The sequence below is a fragment of the Heteronotia binoei genome, chromosome 4 (genome assembly GCF_032191835.1).
Source record: "Heteronotia binoei isolate CCM8104 ecotype False Entrance Well chromosome 4, APGP_CSIRO_Hbin_v1, whole genome shotgun sequence".
Taxonomy (NCBI): Eukaryota; Metazoa; Chordata; class Lepidosauria; order Squamata; family Gekkonidae; genus Heteronotia; species Heteronotia binoei.
In genome coordinates, this window is record NC_083226.1 from 161,335,689 (window position 1) to 161,357,578 (window position 21,890).

Consider the following 21,890-nt stretch of genomic DNA (forward strand, 5'->3'; position numbering starts at 1 on the left):
CCTGCCTTACTTCTCATGATTTGCCTAAGTTCACAGAATGAACATTGCTGTCAGATGGACATATAACCTCTATTTAAAAACTAAGGAAGGAGAGCCCACCACCTCTTGAGGAAGTCTGTTCCACTGAGGAACTGCTCTGTCAGGACGTTCTTCCTAATGTATGAGACTGTTTTGTACCAAGCCAGATTATTGATCTATCTTATTCAATATTTTGATTAGCAGCTCTTCAGGGAGGAATTGGAAAGTGACACATTCCCATGAACTGTTGTCTAGAGTACACATGCCCAGGGCTTTTTTTTGTAGCAGGAACTCCTTCGCATATTAGGCCACACCTCCCTGATGTAGCCAATCCTCCTGGAGCTTACAGTAGGTCCTGTACGCTCTCAGAGGATGGGCTACATCAGGAGGGAGTTCCTGCTACAAAAAAAGCCCTGCACATGTCCATTGGGAAGGAGCCAGAAGAGCTCCTTCTGAATTGCATGCAGAAGGTTCCAAGGCTGATCTTGGGCACCTCTGATTGAATAGCTCAGGCAGCAGGTGATACTGAAGGCTTCGGAGATCCTGTAGAGCCACTGCTAGACAATGTAGACAACACTGACTTTCATAGACCAATGTTTGGACTGCGTATAAAGCAACTCAAACCTGCCCTTTTTGGGCAAGCTTATTGAGAGGGCAGTGGCGATGCAGTTACAGACTTTCCTGGAGGATGCTTCCGTCCTTGACCCACTCCAGTCCGGCTTCCGCCCGGGTCATGGGACGGAGACGGTGTTGGTCGCCCTGGTGGATGACCTGCAACAGCATCTAGATCGGGGCGGCTCGGCGGTGCTGATGTTGTTGGATCTGTCGGCTGCGTTTGACACAGTTGACCATCAGTTACTGACCCGCCGCCTCGCCGACGTGGGGATTCAGGGGCTAGCTTTACAGTGGCTTTCCTCTTTCCTCGAAGGTCGGGGACAAAGGGTCGCGATTGGGGGTGAACTATCCCGGAGGCGCACGCTTGATTGCGGAGTGCCTCAGGGGGCGGTTCTCTCCCCGATGTTATTCAACATCTATATGCGTCCCCTTGCCCAGATTGCCCGAAGGTATGGGCTGGGTTGTCACCAGTACGCTGATGACAACCAGCTCTATCTACTTATGGACGGCCGACCGGTCTCCGCCCCAGAAAATCTAGACCGGGCACTACAGGAAGTGGCTGGATGGCTCAGACTGAGCGGGCTGAAGTTAAATCCAGCAAAGACAGAGGTCCTTTGCTTGGGTCGTCGGGGTCCGGGGAGGGAAATCCCCCTTCCAGTTTTGAGGGTGCGCCGCTGACGGCGGCGGACAGGGTCAAAAGCCTGGGGGTACTATTGGAGTCCTCCTTAACGATGGAGGCTCAGATAGCAGCCACTGCCAAGTCCGCTTTTTTCATCTTAGGCGGGCAAGGCAGTTGGCCCCCTTCCTGGAGCGCGACGATCTAGCAACAGTGATCCATGCCACGGTCACCTCGAGGTTGGACTACTGCAACGCTCTCTACATGGGGCTGCCTTTGTGCCGAACCCGAAAGCTACAGCTAGTGCAGAATGCCGCGGCCCGGCTGTTGTTAGGACTCCCAAGAAGGGAGCACATCCGGCCAGGGCTCCGGGATCTGCACTGGCTGCCAATAGCTTACCGAGTCCAGTACAAGGTGCTGGTTATTACCTTTAAAGCCCTATATGGCCTAGGACCTGCCTACCTGAAGGTCCGTCTCTCCCCACATTTGCCCCAGAGAGTACTGAGATCGGGGACTCGAAATCTCCTAGTTATCCCCGGGCCAAAAGAAGCCCACTTAAAATCCACCAGGGACCGGGCCTTTTCTGTGGCGGCCCTATCCTGGTGGAACCAGTTGCCGGAGGAGGTGAGGGCCCTGCGGGACCTTGCCCAGTTCCTCAGGGCCTGTAAGACAACCCTTTTCCGGCTGGCCTATGACTAGCTGGTACAAGAAATCCAGGTGTAGTTATATTAGAGGTTGCTGTCCCTAATGTTTTAAATGGTTTAAATGTTTTGTAATTTTAAATATTTTATAATTTAAATGTATTAATTAATTTTAACTGTTCTATGTTTAAATGTCATTATGTGGAATTTTATGCTGTGAGCCGCCCTGAGCCACTTGTTGGGAAGGGTGGGATATAAATAAATAAACAAACAAACAAACAAACTCCATATATTCAGCAACTGTTCTCCCTGAAGCCAAGTCTGGAGAGGGCTTCTATGAAGGCTTCCATGAAGCCAAGCCTGGAGAAGGTTTCCCAGCTCGGCCAGAGAGACTACAGCAGTGACTTCTCTTTTTCCTTTGCTCCACATCACAAAATTCCTCAAGCCCCATCTTTTTTTATTATTATTAGCAACCAGCATAGCACCCTGAATAGCCCTGACTGGCCCAATCTCATCAGAGCTTGAAAGCTAAGCAAGGTTGCCCACAGTTAGTCCTTGGATGGGAGATCACCAAGGAAGACTGGAGTTGGAAAGTTCTGGAAGTACTTCTTCATCCAAAGGGTGATTAACACATGGAATTCACTGCCACAGGAGGTGGTGGTGGCTGCCAGCATAGACAGCTTCAAGAGGGGATTGGATAAACATATGGAGCAAAGGTCCATCAGCGGCTATTAGCCACAGCGTATTGTTGGAACTCTCTGTCTGGGGCAGTGATGCTCTGTATTCTCCATTGATGGACCTCCTGATGGCACCAGGGTTTTTTTGGCCACTGTGTGATACATAGTATTGTGCTGTATGGGCCATTGGCTTGATCCAACATGGCTTCTCTTATGTTCTTAGGTTGCTATGCAGGGGAAGGCAATGGCAAGCCACCTCTGTACATCTCTTGCCTTGAAAACTCCATGGTCCTGGGGTCACTGTGAGTCAGTTGCAATTGGATGGCATATTTGATGCATTGTTGTTGTTATTCACAGTAAAATATTTGACTGGTAGATGATATTCTGCAACTTGAGATCTGTCCATGTTCTTGGGAATTGCAGATGTATCTTTGCAGGATTCCTGCTGTTCCAAGCAACATTGCCTTCTGGAGCTGAACTCGCATTATCTCTTCAGTGCCCAGAACAGCCAGGTGTTTCTTGAGACTTATGCCCCAGGTGTTTATCTGCTTGCAATCAGAAATTCCAAAGAATTGTTATTTCATCTTTCACCATGATTTTGTCTGGTTTTTGCTCCTATGAGTTTCTGGCTTATGGTAAGTCATACTTTGTACAAAGGAGTAGAGATGACCAGCCTCACTTCTAGGGTGTCATGAATGATGCACTGCCATTATCTTGTGAGTTTTGCAACCTTCTTCTTGCTTGTTGCTTCTAATTCTAATTTTGCAATCTTTTTCTTGCTTCTAATTCTGCTCGTTTCTGGTCAATAATGCCAGCTGTATATCTTAGAACTGAGACTGGCCACATATTAATTGCCCTACCATGTTGCCTCCATTTAATTTTGTTTGCAATATCTTTTTAACTCTTCATCATCATCATCATCATCATCATCATCATCATCATCATCATCATTGTAGTGTGACACATAGTGTTGGACTGGATGGGTCATTGGTCTGATCCAACATGGCTTCTCTTATGTTTTTATGTCATCATTTTTATCAGGGCTTTTTTTGTAGCAGGAACTTCTTTGCATATTAGGCCACACATCCCTGATGTAGCCAACCCTGAAGAGCTTACAGGGCTTTTTTTACAGGGCCTACTGTAAACTCCAGGAGGATTGGCTGCATCAAGGGTGTGTGGCCTAATATGCAAAGGAGTTCCTGCTAAAAAAGGCCTGATTTTTAATATCAGCAACCAGCATAACACAAACAGTAACCCTCAAACATTAAGCCAGAGCTAAATTCTCATCCTTATTCAATGATAGACAGCTAAATCAGAAGTTTTATATTGCTCCTTCCAGGAAGCAAATAGGAACTCAGTAGAACATCTGCACACCAATATTTTAACCTGGAAAGGGGAGTCTTTTAAAGCACTTCACCTTCAGCTCTCTTGGCGACCCAGCTGGCTCTGCTCCAGAGATCTCAGTGTACTAGACAATTGCTGCCTTTGGTTGAACTTGAAGATTTATTTTGTGGGGACTAGAAAAATGGATGATGGTTGTCTGGCAGCAGAGTTCTCAGACTACCATCTTGAACACTCTTAACGTGGAAGTAAGCTCAGCTGAATTCAGTGGCATTTAGCTTTCAGGTAAATAAGTTTTGGGATCTAGGTGTTAAATGCGGTCAAGTTCCACTGCTGTGTTGCTGATGTAAAACCAACATGCTGGAGGTTGTCTAAATAAACAGGCTAGTTGGATTTGTTGTCTGAAACTCCTCTGTTTATCTCACAATAGGATACAGCCAAAATTAAGGCTTGGAGTCAATGTAAAGGCAAGCCCTGGAATTTTGCCACGTGCATTTGCCTTGAGGGATTCTGGAGCATGTTCCCTCCTCTCTTAGGAGGAGAGCCAGTTTGGTGTAGTGGTTAAGTTTGTGGACTCTTACCTGGGAGAACCGGGTTTGATTCCCCACTCCACTTACAGCTGCTGGAATGGCTTTGGGTCAGCCATAGCTATCGCAGGAGTTGTCCTTGAAAGGGCAGCTTCTGTCAGAGCTCTTTCATCCCCACCCACCTCACAGGGTGTCTGTTGTGGGGGGAGAAGATATAGGAGATTGTAAGCTGCTCCGAGTCTCTGATTCAGAGAGAAGGGTGGGGTATAAATCTGCAGTCATCGTCATCTTCTTTTTCTACTTCTTCTTCTTCTGTGCAGCCACCTAATCAGAGGTTCTGCTTTCATGACGAACCATAAATTTCCAGTGCATCCAAACTATCAAACTATAGGTTGCACCACAACTACCATTACTACTACTACTACTACTACTACTACTACTACTACTACTACTACTTTGCAAAGTAGGAGTCCAAACTGGGAATAAACTGGAGTTCTGATTTTCAGGGCAAATCCCAGGGCTTTTTGTGCAGCAGAAACTCCTTTGCCTATTAGGCCTCACACCTTTGATGTAGCCATTCCTCCAAGAGCTTACAGGGCTCTTAGTGCAGGGCCTCCTGTAAGCTCCAGGAGGATTGGCTACATCAGGGGTGTGTGGCCTAATATGCAAAGGAGTTCCTGCTACCAAAAAAGCCCTGGCAAATTTGAACCATATTTTGCTGCTTATGGATGCAGTAACTATGATTTAACATGGTTTAGGAAATAATCTAATTATCTGTTGATAGATGCGGAGAAGAGGGAAGGGGAAAAGGACATGTATGAGCCTCCAGATTGTTACATTACATCTCAACTTTACCTACAAAAATGTCAAACACCCCCTGCAAATGGAATAAAAGTACAGTGTGGGGAAAAGTAAAATCTTAAATTCTGTTGTTGTGGGAAGTGCTTGATGAAATTATAAAGAAGAAGAAAGAAGAGGAGGAGGGGGAGGAGATTGGATTTATACCCCACCCTTCACTACCCAAAGGAGTCTTGGAGCAGCTTACGATCTCCTTCCCTTCCTCTCTCCACAACAGACACTCTGTGAGGTAGGTGGGGCTCTGAGAGAAGTGCTCTTGAGAGAACAGCTCTTTCAAAAACTGTGACTTGACCCAAGGTCACCCAGCTGGCTGCATGTGGAGGAGTGGGGAATCAAACCAGGTTCTCCAGGTTAGAGTCTGCCAGTCTTTAGCCACTATGCCCTAACTTGAGTAGCATTGGTGAAGCATCAATGACATACTTAGGGGCAGTATACCTGATTGAAACAACTCTTTTATCCACTGCACCAATTTTTCCCTTCTTTTACTCCATCTTTAGTCCAGCCCTCTTCATCATCCTCCATAAATACTCAAAATGGATAAAGTTCCCCAGTTTTTTTTTTAAAAAAACTCCATCAATTAAGCAATGCACAAAGACAAACAAGTTTAACACAACAAACAAACAAGATGATTCATCTGTCTGTTTGAATAAAGATCTCCAAAATATAATGATGGATGAACCTAACAAGGAGCAGTTGAAGTCTTCAAGATTTTGGGATGTTGAGATCCTGTTTGACAGGGCTTTTTTTGTAGCAGGAATTCCTTTGCATATTAGGTCACACACCCCTGATGTAGCCAGTCCTCTAAGAGCTTACAGAGCTCTCAGTACAGGGCCTACTGTAAACTCCAGGAGGATTGGCTGCATCAGAGGGGTGTGGCCTAATATGCAACGGCGTTCCTGCTACAAAAAAAAAAAGCCCTGCTGTTTGATATTGTTCAACATCTCAGAATTCTCCTTTTTATCACATTGATCCATGGGTCAGAAAGGAATTTTCCTCCAAGCCAGATTGGCCAGGGATCCTGAAGGGTTTTTTTTTTTTTTAAACTTCCTCTGGGCATAGAGCAGTGGTCACTGTGGAAGTGCGGGGGGGAGAGGTGGCTGTGAATTTTGTGCACTGTGCAGGGAGTTGGACTAGATGACCCTGGAGGTCCCTTCTAGATCAGTGGTTCTATATTTTCTGTGTATGACTTGATCCACTGACTTCCGCATCAATTTTGCTCAGCACTTCTTTAAATAATTCATTTATTCCTGTTTGGTGTCATTTTTCATGTAGGTATTCGGTATAGCTGTTAGCTGTACATATATATCGGGTGTTGCTTGATTTTTCTGTTTCATATCTCCAGTGGTAAGAATACACTAAGTATAATATCCATTTCTTTCTTGGTGTTCCCTTTTCATATATTCCCTCCAGAGGTTCTGCAGGAAGAGCTTTTCCTCTCTTCTTCCATCTCCGTTTGCAAATGCCGTGAGCCTGCAGGATTCCTTTCTCTAAAGAAAACTGACCCTGTAAAGGCACTCCTCAACTCCACATCACTGAGGGATGGGGAAACAAAACAGGATTATTAGAGCATGTTTTGATCTCTGAAAATCCCTCAAACCCTGGTGTAGGAGCGCTGTGAAGAACTTGCATCTCCTGGGGTACCAGAAGGAGTTAACAGCCGTGGAACTCTAATCTCTGCTCTCAGCTGACGTTATCCAGTCAAATTCTCTCTCCCTCGACTTCTGCTTTATGTACTTATGGTCTTGTCTTTTATCTTCTCAGCATCTTTGTGGTATCTCTCTACTTCCTCTGTCTTTTTAAACTGTTGGACTCAACATTTTGTCTTTGGGTTTTTTCCCCTGTTTCTCTCTCTCTCTAGGACGGCTGCATCTCACAATCCATCTCTCCATCATGCCTGATACTGTGTTGGCTGTTATAGATCTCAGTGCAGGAAAATTTTCTGGGCTTCAGTTTCTGTCTTGTTATCTTCCAGGGCACCACATCTGTAAATGGAGAAACTTGAAGGGCTGCTATTGAAATCTAACAAGCTATGAAGTATTATAAACCCGCAAAGCTGTGGAATATACATTTTTGAATGTGAAAAAATGCAACTAGTGGGAAATCTATTGCTTGCTCCAAGGAAAACAGAAGCCTGGGGGCAGAGCAATGCTAGTGGGAAATCAGTCTTGGTTTTTTCCTTATTATGGTACTGAAATGTACTGGGTTCGATGCATTCTGAGCCATGGCAACCTCCAGTTCTTCACACGACAACGTAATCCTAAATAGACAGCATCTAAAAATGGCACAGGGAACCGGAGGTTGCTGTGGCTCAAAATGCACTGTGGAGCAACTGATAGGAAATTGATCACTTGAGCCAGGGGGAAACAGAAGCAACACTAGTGGGAAATGGGTCCAAGAGTCAGGGTGGTTGGACTAGATGACCCTGGAGGTCCCTTCCAACTCTATGATTCTAAGGGATTTCTATAGCAAGATTGGTCAAAGGAGAACCAGTTTGGTGTGAGAGTCAGTTTGGTGTAGTGGTTAAATGTGCAGACTTTTATTTGGGAGATCTGGGTTTGATTCCCCACTCCTGCACATGCACCTGCTGATGTGACCTTGAGTCAGTCACAAGTTCTCAAAGAGCAGTTTCTGTTAGAGCTCTCTCAGCTCCACCTACCTCACAGGCAATGTTCCCTCTAAGCTGTGGAGTCTTGTGAGAAAAAATTCTACTTTGTGAGCTACTGGCATTAAAATTGTGAGCTACTGCATAAATTATTGATGCATGAGAAGACTTGGTGACCTTTGATCAAAGCCCTTTATTAGTGATTACTGAATGGCAATGGTTAAACTAAAACTGCTGCACTGGACCGACGGGGCCAACTACATACACTCAAGGTTCCTGCGCTTGAATGTCATTGGATTATTTGAACCAGCAGGGGGCTAGCGATTGGTTCGGGGAAGCAGAGATTTGGATCCAGCTCCCCATTGTTCCAGAGTCCCCAAGCTCAGTCCTAAAAGGCTCCAATGAGCAAGGCAGGAACTAGCAACCCACATTAGAAACAGAATCATATACACAATAGTTACACATTCTGGTGCTCACTTATGTTGTCTGCACTGTTGGCTGGCAGCTCAAAATCCTGACCTTGACCTCAGTGAGATCATACTTTTTTGTCCCCTCTTCTTGTCACATGACTGATGTCTTTTCACTTCCTGTCATGTGCTTGCAGCTTCATGGGACCTTCGCTTCTCCAGCACTCATACATGGAGGTTTCCTTGGAATTGTGTTGGCTCCCTTTTCTAAAATAACATAAGAACATAAGAGAAGTCATCTTGGATCAGGCCAATGGTCCATCCAGTCCAACACACAGTGGCCAAAAAACCCAGGTCCACCAGTGGGGCCAGGACACTAGAACCCCTCCTACCGTTGACCCCCAAGCACCAAGAATACAGAGCATCACTGCCCCAGACAGAGAGTTCCATCCATATCTTGAGGCTAAGAGCCACTGATGGACCTCTGCTCCATATGTTTATCCAATCCCCTCTTGAAGCTGTCTATGCTTGTAGCTGCCACCGCCTCCTGTTGCAGTTAATTCCACGTTCACCCTTTGGTTGATCACGCTTTGGGTTAATCACACTTTCTCCTCCTGGCAGTCCAGATTTCAGTACGGAATATATCTGAGCCAGATTAGTGATGGGCTTTTTGACATAAACTCGTCATGTCTGTATCATTTAGAGTTACAGCAGTCCCACTGTGAATCTTCCACCCACCATTTCATCAATTTCGCTTAGTATTGGCACGTTTTGTTTCAAGCGGAAAGAATGGAGAAATCTGATCACTCACAGGTGAAGATAGGATGGGATTGATTCAATTAAGGGGGAAGCCAGTGTGGAAACCAGCAGGTGGGGCAGTTATGCTATGTATTTTTGGTGCTTAGGGGGCCAACAGAGGGAGGGCTTCTAGTATCCTGGCCCCATTGATGGACCTCCTGATGACACCTGGTTTTTTTGGCTACTGTGTGACACAGAGTGTTGGACTGGATGGGCCACTGGCATGATCCAACATGGCTTCTCTTATGTTCTTAGGTGATGCGGATGATACGGCACGATGGGACTGAGCTTGATAGTATCTGCAGTTTTCTGGTTTCTTGAACTCCAGGTTAACCGGCATACCTGGCTGAGCACGATTTTATTGGTTGTATCAGCAAATGCTGGCTGACATCAATACCTTCGATACTTTCTCTCACTATAATTCTTTCTGTTTAAGTATTCCCTTTTGTTTGGCTTGGGATGGAGCAAGGCATTATTGTTAGCTTAAGAGTCAAAAATTTTAGCCCAATTATCAGTTAATATATCCTTAATAAGATATTTATTTATATATGTATTCAGGGCTTTTCTTGTAGAAAAAGCCCAGCAGGAACTCATTTGCATATTGGGACACACACCCTGACACTAAGCCAGCCAGAACTGCGTTCCTGTGCGTTCCTGCTCAAAAAAAAGCCCTGTATGTATTTATTCATCTATTGATTGATTGGCGAACTGGATGTTAGCTTAAATGCTAAATAAGATGTTCTACAAAGTTATATATACCATAGTACTTTATGCACAGTAGAATTTTGTTATGTGTGGAATTAATCTGCTTGATACTACTTCATCCAACAAAGTTCTGTATAACTTGGAATTTTTAAAATAAACTTATATGTTAAAAAAAAATACCTTCTGATCTCCAGACGGGGCTCCTTCTTCCTCGCTCCAGATTCCATGCTTCCCCTTTCTTTCCATGTGCAATCCTATATAGAGTCACTCCAGTTTAAGACTGCTGAAATTAAAAGACTCTGCACGGAATGATGCGGTTACATTATAAACCTATACAAAGTGCCGCCATTCTAAGTCCACTGAAATCAATGGACTCTGCTTAGGATAGCACTGCCAGGTTGTAATCCTCAGATCATTGAGAGGTAGCCCCAGTTCACTAAAATGGGACTTACTTCTGACCAATGTTCCCTCTTAGCTGAGTTAGTGTGAGCTAGCTCACATTTCTTTAGCCTCCAGCTCACACATTTTTGTCTCAGCTCAGGAAAATGGCCCCATAGCAAACTAATTGATGCAGCAGCTCACAACTTTAATGCCAGTAGCTCACAAAGTAGAATTTTTGCTCACAAGACTCCACAGTTTAGAGGGAACATTGCTTCTGACCAAACCTGCCTGGGAATACTCCCCCAATCTTTACCTATGTACTGTGTGATAGGAAAAAGATTTTCCAGAACTGCAGTGGTTGTGGGGGGGAGGTATACAAAATGTAATGGTTAAATTAATGAAACAGTACCCTTTAATGTCTCACCATGGATAACTGGGTTCATTTTACTGAGGCACCATAATAAGACTACATGGGGACAATGAAAAAGGAGATCTACCTTAAACAGCAGAAGCTTTTTGGCACATGCCAAGTGTTGAGTTTTATCTTCCCAGAAACATTTATCTTCTCCTCTTTCCCCGCACTGGCAGCTCTCCCAAGAGCACAGATATTTCCTTCAGTCTCCTCGCACGGGCCAAATGGGAATAATTCGGCAATGTTTGCTTACAACTCCCATGATCCTTTGTGGGTACTTTACTTCCTGTGTAATGCTCCTGGTGCCTCCATAAAGAATTATATTTGCTGTAATTGAAATTCTCACAGATATTATTGCACGACTCCATAACAGTAGGAAAGAGGGAGCAAAATAACCCTGATCCCTCTGAAGTCAATGGCAAGGCATTTTTTTCTTCCCTCAGTATCTCCACAAGCAACTCTGAAGGGACTTGGTGAAGGTAGTGACTTTGAGAAAGGATTTTTGACCATCTTTTCCCATGGCAGCCCCTTTGAACCCTTGCTGAGGGCCAAAGGAACCATTGGGGTTTTTTTTTTGTAGCAGGAGCTCCTTTGCATATTAGGCCACACACCCCTGATGTAGCCAATCCTCCTGGAGCTTAGAGTAGGCTTTGTACTAAGAGTCCTGTAAGCTCTTGGAGGATTGGCTACATTGGGGTGTGTGGCCTAATATGCAAAGGAGTTCCTGTTACAAACAAAGCCCTGCCCATGAGGCATCAAGAGCTATGGTGAAGAATAATGCCGCTGTATAAATCTATGGTGTAGCCTCATTTGGAATATTGTGTACAGTTCTGGTCACCACATCTCAAAAAAAAAAAAAAGATATCATACCATTATTGGTTCTTAACTGCCATCTGAATAGTCTTGGGATTGCTATTGTCAGGGCCAGCGCTGGAGTTTTTGCCGCACCAGGCAAGGCTCTGCCCCATGCCCTCCAGTGGGGGGAGGGCCCCCAGCACCGACCCAAATTCAGCTTGAGCCCTCTGTGCAAAGTCCCCCCCCCCCCTCGCTTGACCTTCCCACGTTGCAGGAAGGCCAAGTGGGGCCTAGGGTTGCCAATCCCCAGGTGGGGGCAGGGGATCCCCCGATTTGGACGCCCTCCCCCCGCTTCAGGGTCGTCAGAAAGCGGGGGGAGGGGAGGGAAATGTCTGCTGGGAACTCTATTATCCCCTGTGGAGATTTATTCCCATAGAAAATCGTGGAGAATTGATCCGCGGGTATCTGGGGCTCTGGGGGAGGCTGTTTTTTGGGGTAGAGGCACCAAATTTTCAGCATAGCATCTAGTGCCTCTCCCCCAAATACCCCCCAAGTTTCAAAAAGTTTGGACCAGGGGGTCCAATTCTATGAGCCCCAAAAGAAGGTGCCCCTATCCTTCATGATTTCCTATGGAAGGAAGGCATTGAAATGGTGTGCCGTCCTTTTAAATGTGATGGCCAGAACTCCCTTAGAGTTCAATTATGCTTGTCAAAGCCTTGATATTGGCTCCACCCCTAATTTCTCCTGGCTCCACCCCCAAAGTCCCCAGATATTTCTTGAATTGGACTTGGCAACCCTAGTGGGGCCAAATGGCCCTGATTGCACAGAGGGCTCCTCTGTAAAACTATTTCTTGAGATACTGTCCACCACCCTGTGGCCTGCATAGGGAAGGGTGGTTTATAAATCAAATAAATAAAAAATAAATAAAATGGAAGGTGGACAGTCTTATGTAACCTTCTGAGATCGCTCCCCTCTCTTTTCATTTCAATTTCAATTACAGAGAGCCAGTTTGGTGTAGTGCACGGACTCTTATCTGGGAGAATTGGGTTTGATTCCCCACTCTTCCACTTACAGCTGCTGGAATGGCCTTGGGTCAGCCATAACTCTCATAGAGGTTGTCCTTGAAAGGGCAGCTGCAGTGAGAGCTCTCTCAGCCCCACCCACCTTACAGGGTGTCTGTTGTGGGGGAGGAAGATAAAGGAGGTTGTGACTTGCTCTGAGACTCAGAGATTCAGAGGGCGGGATATAAATCCAATATCTTCTTCTTCCACAAACTCCACAGTCCTGAGCAGACCTCGGATTCAGCGGGAGCTCACAGGAGCACAGCTCCTGAACCTTTCTGAGGGCGTTTTCGCACTCACCTTCAGCCGGCGCGACCCCCCTCCTCACCGCGCAGGATCTGCGCGGATTTCGCACTAAACGCCGCGGAGCAGCCTTTTGTGCCGGAAACTCCCAGCGCAAAAGCCACTCAAACGGAAACTGCTTTTTGGCGGTTTCCGTTTGAGCGGCTTTTGCGCCGGGAGTTTCTGGCGCAAAAGGCTGCTCCGCGGCGTTTAGTGCGAAATCCACGCAGATCCTGCGCGGTGAAGAGGGGGGTCGCGCCGGCTGAAGGTGAGTGTGAAAACGCCCTGAGAGTTCCACCTCCTCCTTCCCACCTTGTCCATTGAATAGTAGGTGCAGCTGCGTAACAATCCCTGGATGAGCTGCACCATGTTTTCTACAGAACGATCCCTGGTCCTGAGACTCCAACTCACAAATCTGCAGTCATTTTCCCACTTGGAGCTGGCAACTCAGTGTAAATTTATTGAGAAGTATGTCCACTGTATTCGGTGGAGCTTACTCCAAGGTAAGTGTACATAGGATTATACCGTTCGCCTGGCAAGCTGTTTAAATGAGAGTGGTGTGGGGTAACTGAAGGTTCTTGTTTATTTAAAGAAGATGTTCACTGTAAGCAGGGCCAAAATTTGGGAAGCAATTATTATTGTTTTTATTCAGCTAACAACCAACAGACCTATGGGGAAAGGCTGAGGGACTTGGAAATGTTCAGTCTGGAGAAGAGGAGGTTGAGGGGGAACAGGATTGCTCTCGCGAAGTCTTTGAAGGGCTGCTGCTTAGAAGAGGGCAGGGAGCTGTTCTTGTTGGCAGCAGAGGAGAGGACTCACAGTAATGGGTTTAAATTAAGGGCGGGAATGTAAATTAAGGGCAGTACCAGCTGGATATAAGGAAAAAACTTTTTTGCAGGAAGAGTTGTTCAGCAGCGGAATCAGCTCCCAAGGGAGGTGGTGAGTTCCCCCTCACTGGCAGCAATTGAACAACCACTTGTCAGAGATACTCTTGGCCAGGGGTGTCGAACTCATTTGTTACGAGGGCCAGTTTTGACACAAATGGGACTTTGTGGGGCTGAGCCATGCGTGTCATAAAATATATTGCCAGATAGTGGAGATATAAACTTTATCAAGGATACAGATAAACACAATTAAAGATATTATTTTTAACTTAAAATACAAACATGCTTAAAACTCTTGTGATATTTTGTTTAAAATGGAAAGGTGGGGGGATACTGGGATTTGCCAATGCAATTTTTAAAATAATATATGAAGAAAAAGCACAAAGATCAATGCAGAAACTAAAAATATAAACGAAACATATAAAATGCTCTGAGCCTGGGAAAACATGAAATGGTAAGGTATTGCAAGCTTCTTCTCCATCACCTACCCTCCTCCCCTGGGTGTCCTTAGATTGGCAATGGCTCTCTCTAGTATAATATCCCCCTTTGGATGTGGGTTCCCAGGTTAGAGTACTTACTAGGCACCAGTTCATTTATTAAATACAAGCTGGCTCAAAAGAGCAACCCTTTATTTTTAAGGAGTTTTGAGTGGCCATAAATGCAACAAAAAGCTGCAAAATGCAGCCTTAGCTCCACTTTATTGAAATACATTGCAGCACAAAATTGCAAGGAAAACCTGGAATAGATTCTCTTTTAAAATCTGTGGGTGCATAGACCTCAATGGGAAATCTATTCCGTGTTTTCCTTGTAGCTTTGCAAGCCAGAAGCCAGCAAAGATAAGGCAAAAGGAGCTGCAAATGTCCTCCACAGTGTCCGGAGCTTCAAAAGGTGAGGACAGGAGGGGGAGGAGGGGGAGAAAAGAGCCCCGCAGGCATGATTAAAGCCCTGGGTGAGCCAGGTGTGGCCCGTGGGCCAGGAGTTTGATACCCCTGCTCCAGGTTGATCCTTCATCGAGCAGGGGGTTGGACTAGATGGCCTGTATGGCCCATTACAACTCTGGGATTCTATGATTCATGGGCACCAAATGCACTGAGACACTTGAACATAGCAATTAACTTTATAGATGTAATTTATTTTCATTTATTGGTCAAAACAGTTCCATGCTGCCATCTGCACCACCAAAAAGGGACGGGGGGACAGGGCAGCTTCCTAAACTATCAACAGTAAAGCTGTCAAATAAAACACATTCTAACAAAACTATTAAAATAGAATAAATATTAACAAGCAGTCCAATCAGCAGACCAGTTTCTGAGGTGTCAACTAAAATCCCTGTTGTTGTTCTTACCTTACTAAACTCCAAAAGGGTAGTTATATCTCTGACTTCCAAAGGAAGCAATTTTCCATAATGCTAGAGGGAAATTACTAAGGAAAATACTAGGAGGAGGGTCCTCTAATCAGTTGCCACTGTTCTGGCCACCCCGGGAGATGGGGTAATGAAAAGATGAAATGAGGAATCCCCTGATTTTTCCATTTGTAAAGCCCTTCTAGGAAAGGGGGCAGCTCCACCAAATGAGAATGGGTAGCTATGACCCTGCATGACATTAGCTCATTGTATCCTCACAGGACTTCTTTTGTAGTGGGAACTCCTTTGCATATTAGGCCACTCCGCCTGATGTAGCCAATCCTCCTGGAGCTTATAGTAGGCCCTGTACAAAGAGCCCTTCTGGAGGATTGGACTGGGGTGTGCGGCCTAATATGCAAAGGAATTCCAGATACAAAAAAAAGCCCTGTATCCTCGCAATAACCCTGTGAGTTAGGCTAGGCTGAGTGACAGTCACTTCTAACTGACTGGCCATTTGAAAGACCTCTGCGATCAAGGATTTATTCATCCAAGATTTATTTATTTACTTACTTCCTGTCTCCCACCTATCTCCCCAATGGGAGCTTCATTCTCCTCCCCTTTATTTCATCCTCACAACAGCACTGCAAATTGAGATTGGCAGCAAGTATGGAACTGTCCCCAGCAAGCTTCCATGTCAGGGTGAGGATTCGAACCTGGGTCTCCCAGATCCTACCCTGAAACTCCAACCACTGCATCATGTTGGATTTCCTGCTCTGCCATGGTGTCGGGGTTAGGTGCCAGTATGAAAGCCAGTTTGGTGTCGTGGTTAAGTGTGCAGACTATAATCTGGGAGGACCGCTCTTGATTTCCCACTCCTCCACATGCAGCTGCTGGGTGTCCTTGGGTCAGTCACAGTCCTCACAGAGCTGTTCTCTCAAGAGCAGTTCTCTCAGAGCTCTCTCAGCCCCATCAGGTGGTGGGAGCTACAAGCATAGCCAGCTTCAAGAGGGGATTGGATAAAAATATGGAGCAGAGGTCCATCAGTGGCTATTAGCCACAGCATATTATTGGAACAATATGGGGCAGTGATGCTCTGTATTCTTGGTGCTGGGGGGGGTGTGCAAAGTGGAAGGGCTTCTAGTCCCACTTGTGAACTTCCTGATGGCACTTGGGGGGGGGGGGTTGGCCACTGTGTGACACAGAGTGTTGGACTGGATGGGCCATTGGCCTGATCCAACATGGCTTCTCTTATGTTCTTATCTACCTCACAGGGAGTCTGTTGTGGGGAGAGGAAGAGAAGGAGATCGTAAGCCACTCTGAGACTTCGAGTGAAGGGTGGAGTATAAACCTCCTCCTCCTCCTCTTCCTCTTTAGCACCCTCATCCCTTACATGTGCAAGAAAGACAAGGATTGTTTCCCCCTCCCCTTCATTCTTATAGTTCTGAGCTGCAATCAAAGAGAAAGTGGGAGGGATGCATAGACCGTGAGCCAAATGTGAATCGTTTGTAAAATATCTATTAACCTCCATTCCCTGCTAGGCTCTGGATGAAGAATGCACGGCTCTTCTTAAAAGCAGGAGAGAGAGAGTGTGTGTGTCATTTCATACATGAAAGAATCTTCACCTTAAAGCAATAGACGGATGAGAGCCCTCTTTTGAAGAAGTTTCCTCAGGAGGGATAGAAAGCTGCCCGTTGCCTCTTCTGCTGCCAGCTTACTCGGAGTGTTTGTGTGTGTTAAACCTAACAGCCAAAGCTGAAAGCTTTTCTTGCTGTGTGTAGACTTTCTATCTGATACAAGGCACACAGTAAGAGGACTCTGTTCAGAGTTATTGCATGACTGCAGAGGGGGTGGGGGAGGAAATCCCTTCAGCAGCAGAATGCAAAGGCAAAATGGGGGGCAAGGCAGAGACAGGATAACAGCCAACCTCTTTCATCATGAAAGAAGCCAGGAGCAATTTACAAAAATGGCACAATTGACCCTTTGAATGACTGACCGCTTCAGACTGCCAGTAAGCCCCGGTGAAAGAGTGGTTCTGTCTAGACCGTCAGTTTACAGTGCAATTCATGCACAATTGCGGCTCCTTTGTTGTAGGCATCCAGACATCTTTTCAATACATAACGTTTTGGCTGCGGGGATATAGTATTTTTTCCCAGTACTCCAAGTACAATATTCGGTTGATGAGAAAAAAAATGTGATTGCTGGAGAAAGGGAAGCTGGCCTGGTGCAGCCCGATCTCGTCAGATCTCAGAAGCCAAGCAGGGCTAGTACTTGGATGAGAGACCACCAAATAAAACTCTGCAGGGGGAGGCAATGGCAAGCCACCTTTGCTGGTCACTTCCTTGAAAGCCCCTTGCTGAGCTTGCCATACATTGTTGGCACTTACAGATGAATCAGGTAGAATCAGGTAGAAATTCTGTCATTTTCCCTTGCATCACCCAGGTAGAAATTCTGTCATTTCTCCCTGCATGGAATTCACTGCCACCAGAGGTGGTGGCGGCTACAAGCATAGACAACTTCAAGAGGGGATTGGATAAGCATATGGAGCAGAGGTCCATCAGCAGCTATTGGCTACAGCTTATCACTGGAACTCTTTGTCTGGGGGAGGGATACTCTGTATTCTTGTGGGGGGGGCACAGTGGGAGGGCTTCTAGTGTCCTGGCCCCACTGGTGGACCTCCTGGTGGCACTTGGGTTTTTTTGGCCACTGTGTGACATAGAGTGGACTGGGTGGGCCATTGGCCTGATCCAACATGGCTTCTCTTATGTTCTTTGCAGTATTCCATCAATGGGGAGGAAGGCAGCATGGTATAGCCTAATCTCAGAAACTAAGTAGGGTCAGTTCTTGGATGAGAGACCACCTAAGAAGACTCTGCAGAGGAAGGCAATGGCAAACCACCTTCCTCTGCAGAGGAAGGCAATGGCAAACCACCTTTACCTTGAAAGCCCCTTGCTGGGATCACCATAAATTGATTGTCATTTGATTGCACATATCTGTATTATACAGCTAGAGTGGTCATTACTGTTCAGAATACCATGCAGGATATTGGTGATGGTATATACATTGAACTTAAGGTGAGAATTACTCAGTGCATGTACAAAGGACAATGAAGTGTAGGCTGTACAGGTATTGAGCATTTGTTCACTGTAACTTGTGAACAGGGAGGAAGAAGAAGAGGAGGAGGAGGAGACTGGATTTATACCCCATTCAGAGTCTCAGAGCAGCTTACAATCTCCTTCCCATCCTCTCCCCACAACAGACACCCTGTGAGGTAAGTGGGGTGGAGAGAACTCTGAGAGACCTGTGACTGGCCCAAGGTCACCCAACAGGCTTCATGAGAGGGAGTGGGGGATCAAACCCGGTTCTTCAGATTAGAGTCCACCACTCTTAACCACTACACCACACTGGGTCTCAGGAGGCAGAGTGGGAGGGAGGAAGGAGCAGAAGGGAGGTCAGGCAAAGAGATTTCTGCACCCAGTTTGGAACTCAACTCCCAGCTTGGAGAAATCAAGCACCAACTTATTGGCAAATAGCTTAGTTTACCTGATCCCTTTCTGAATCAAGCCCAAGGGAGATGTTGTCCATCACTATGGGTGAATCAACAAAAGCTTTAATTGGTCAATTGACTGATTAATCTACTGATCAGATGGTTAAAGCTGGCAGCGCTTGTTTTCACTTATAGAAGAAGATGAAGAAATTGGATTTATACCCCACCCTTTGCTAGCCGAAGGAGTCTCAGAGCGGCTTACAATCTCCTTTCCCTTCCCCTCCCCACCACAGACACCCTGTGAGGTAGTTGGGGCTGAGAGTTCTCTCAGGACTGCTCTTGAGCAGAACAGCCTTAAGAGACTTGCGACTGACTCAATGTCACATCAGCAGGTGTATGTGGAGGAGTGGAGAATCAAACCCGGTTCTCTTGGATAAGAATCTGCACACTTAACCACTACACTAAACTGTAGCTATGTAGCTAGAGCAAAAAATTATCTTCCAAACACATTTTTAAACATTTGCTACACGGTGGAAGAAAATTCTGGTTGGCTGAGATTCCTTGTAGTTTAACCCTTGTGTGGGGAAATAGGTTCTGCAGTGGCTCTGAAACCAGCAATTTGGAAAAGAAATATGCTTGTTAGGATACCACAGGCAAGGCCTATATCCTCCCATTCTACTCAGCAATGTTTGAAGTCTTCCTTCAGTCTAAGAGACTTCTTCCAATTTAAGTGATTCCCCCACTTTAGGGGAGGGAGAGTGGCTCAGTGGTAGAGCATCTGCTTGGTAAGCAGAAGGTCCCAGGTTCAATCCCCGGCATCTCCAACTAAAAAGGGAAATAGGCATGAAAAACCTCAGCTTGAGACCCTGGAGACTCTCTGCCAGCCTGAGTAGACAATACTGACTTTGATGGACCGAGGGTCTGATGCAGTAGAAGGCGGCTTCATATGTTTATATGTCCCTTCAGAGAATGGTGGGACACAGGTTGTGGCATATAGTCATTTGGGGTTACTGTTACCAGGGATGTTTCTGTTCCTTTCCTTCAAATGTAACTTCAAAAATATTCCACTGGGGAGACAAACAGGTTATGGGGACCCCAAGTGGCTTATGTAGTTCTCTTTTTCTCCATGTTTTCCAGTTTGGTGTAGTGGTTAAGTGTGCGAACTCTTATCTGGCAGAACCGGGTTTGATTCCCCACTCCTCCACTTACATCTGCTGGAATGGCCTTGGGTCAGCCATAGTTATCACAGGAGTTGTCCTTGAAAGGGCAGCTGCTGTGAGAGCTCTCTCAGCCCCACCCACCTCACAGGGTGTCTGTTATGGGGGGAGAAGATATAGGAGATTGCAAGCCGCTCTGAGTCTCTGATTCAGAGAGAAGGGCAGAGTATAAATCTGCTGTCTTCTTCTTCATAACAGCATTTGAGGTAGACTAGGCTGAGAGTGTGTGATGAGCCCAATCTCAGTCAGCAAGCTTCCAGGGCAGAGCAAAGATTCGAATCTGGATCTCCAAGACTTAAGTCCAGTGCTCTAACCACTTGCTCTCAAACCATGCTACTTAATATAATTATAACATGGAAGTATGGCAATATATTATGCAGGGTTGCCGTCTGCCCACCCCAGGGAACGTTTGCCTACTAATTACCTCAACTAGATTGTCGATGCTTATTTTCATGGCAGGAGAGAGTGTATAGGTGAGGGGGAATTGCATCTGAATCTGGAAGTGACAGGAGACACTCTTGAAGTCCTCCCAAATCTTTATGTCCTTTACCATAGAGATCTGGGGGGGGGGGGGGGTACCTAGAGTATCACCTGTTCGGGACAAACCCCAATTCCCCTCCCTCTACAACTCTAATAACATTGTAGTTAATATAATTAAATGCAACATGTAGGGACTGATTAAATAAATTGATTTATGAAGATCTGAATAACAGAACAAATTTTACTTGAATGCATATAAAGACAACAGAAATAATATAAGGGGAAAAAACAACCCCTGTCTCTTTATATACCATGTCATGGTACATATATACCATATATACCATCGCATATAGATATACAATATATTTAGACACAGTAAATTTTCTGTTTCCATAGCATTTATATCTATCCCACACACATTTCTTGGTGTCACTATTTACCAATAATTTCCTGGCCTTCAGTCTTTCTTCTCAGACTTCTGGTTGCCCAACTGCCACTAACTGACTTTAACTGATTCTAACAGACTCATCGTAACTCTTGAATTTTCAAATGTCCACCAATCAGGCACACTGCTTACCAGCCTGACCAATGACAGGCAAGCCAAACGATAACCCATCCTCTTTTGGCTTCAACCTTATTCTTCAAAACTCACTCTGTCAACTGATTTCCCCCGTTACTTTTCAACGTTTTGCTGTCAAACTCAGGCTCACATTTGATCCACACAAACCACGATATTTGTAACTTTAAGCTCTGGGGTATAACTGGAGGGCCCAAGTTGTTTTGCACTGTGTCTTCTTCCTTTTGCCTCAGTTTAACTTCTTTTCATTAGTCTGAAATAGAAAACTCTCTGCTATTTACCACTTTAAGGGCGACGGGGGTGGGGTGGGGGGACCTGGTACAAAAACCTAGGAAAGTTCACACTGGGATTCTGTAGCACCATAGAATGGCAGCTGGCACATTTCTAATGCAGCAAATGTCCTCAGCGTGTTAATGGAAGCATAGGACAGTACAGAACAAGCCCCTGGCTAGGAAATTCACATTTGCCAGCCTCATCCAGTGGTTGCAAATGCTTTGGTCAGCCTGTTCTGAAAAGGATAAATAATGCAATTGGATAGTCTATACTGTTAGAGGGCATTTCCATTCACCCAAAGACTAGAATAATAATTGTGTGTCATCAGGTTTCAAACAACTCATGGTGGCCCCAGGACCATGGGGTTTTCAAAGCAGGAGATGAGCCTTTCTCTGAGTGATAGCTTTGGTCTTCCTTGGTGGTCTCCCATCCAAATACTAACTCTGGCACAGGGGTGGTCAAACTTGCTTAACATAAGAGCTGCATAGAATAAATGTCAGATGTTTGAGAGTCGCAAGACAGGAAGGAAGGAAGGAAGGAAGGAAGGAAGGAAGGAAGGAAGGAAGGAAGGAAGGAAGGAAGGAAGGAAGGAAGGAAGGAAGGAAGGAAGGAAATAGATGAGGGAGAGAGGGAGAGCTGGAATGAAAGCAACTTTAACTTTGAATGCCTTCTCCAAGCTGCATGCTGGCCTGGCTTGGAGAAATGATTTAAAGAGACAAATGCCTTCTCCAAGCTGGCCAACAGGGCGGTGGGGGCTTCAAGAGCCACACAATGTGTTTGAAAGAGCTCCCATGCCACAGTTTGGCCATCCCTGCTCTGGACAATCCTACTTAGCTTCTAAGCTGTGACAAGACTAGGCTCCTCTGAGCTATTAGGCTGTTACAACTATTGCTTTAT

The 21,890-nt window shown here is 45.7% G+C and overlaps 1 long non-coding RNA gene across 1 annotated transcript in view; it reads left to right on the forward strand.

Annotated features, from left to right (window-relative positions):
- The window catches only part of LOC132569761 (uncharacterized), a 323,211-nt gene that overhangs the window by 182,058 nt on the left and 119,263 nt on the right, over positions 1–21,890 (forward strand). The window contains exon 2 of the long non-coding RNA XR_009555285.1: positions 18,642–18,754. This is a non-coding gene — a long non-coding RNA (uncharacterized LOC132569761). The remainder of the gene's footprint in view (positions 1–18,641; positions 18,755–21,890) is intronic.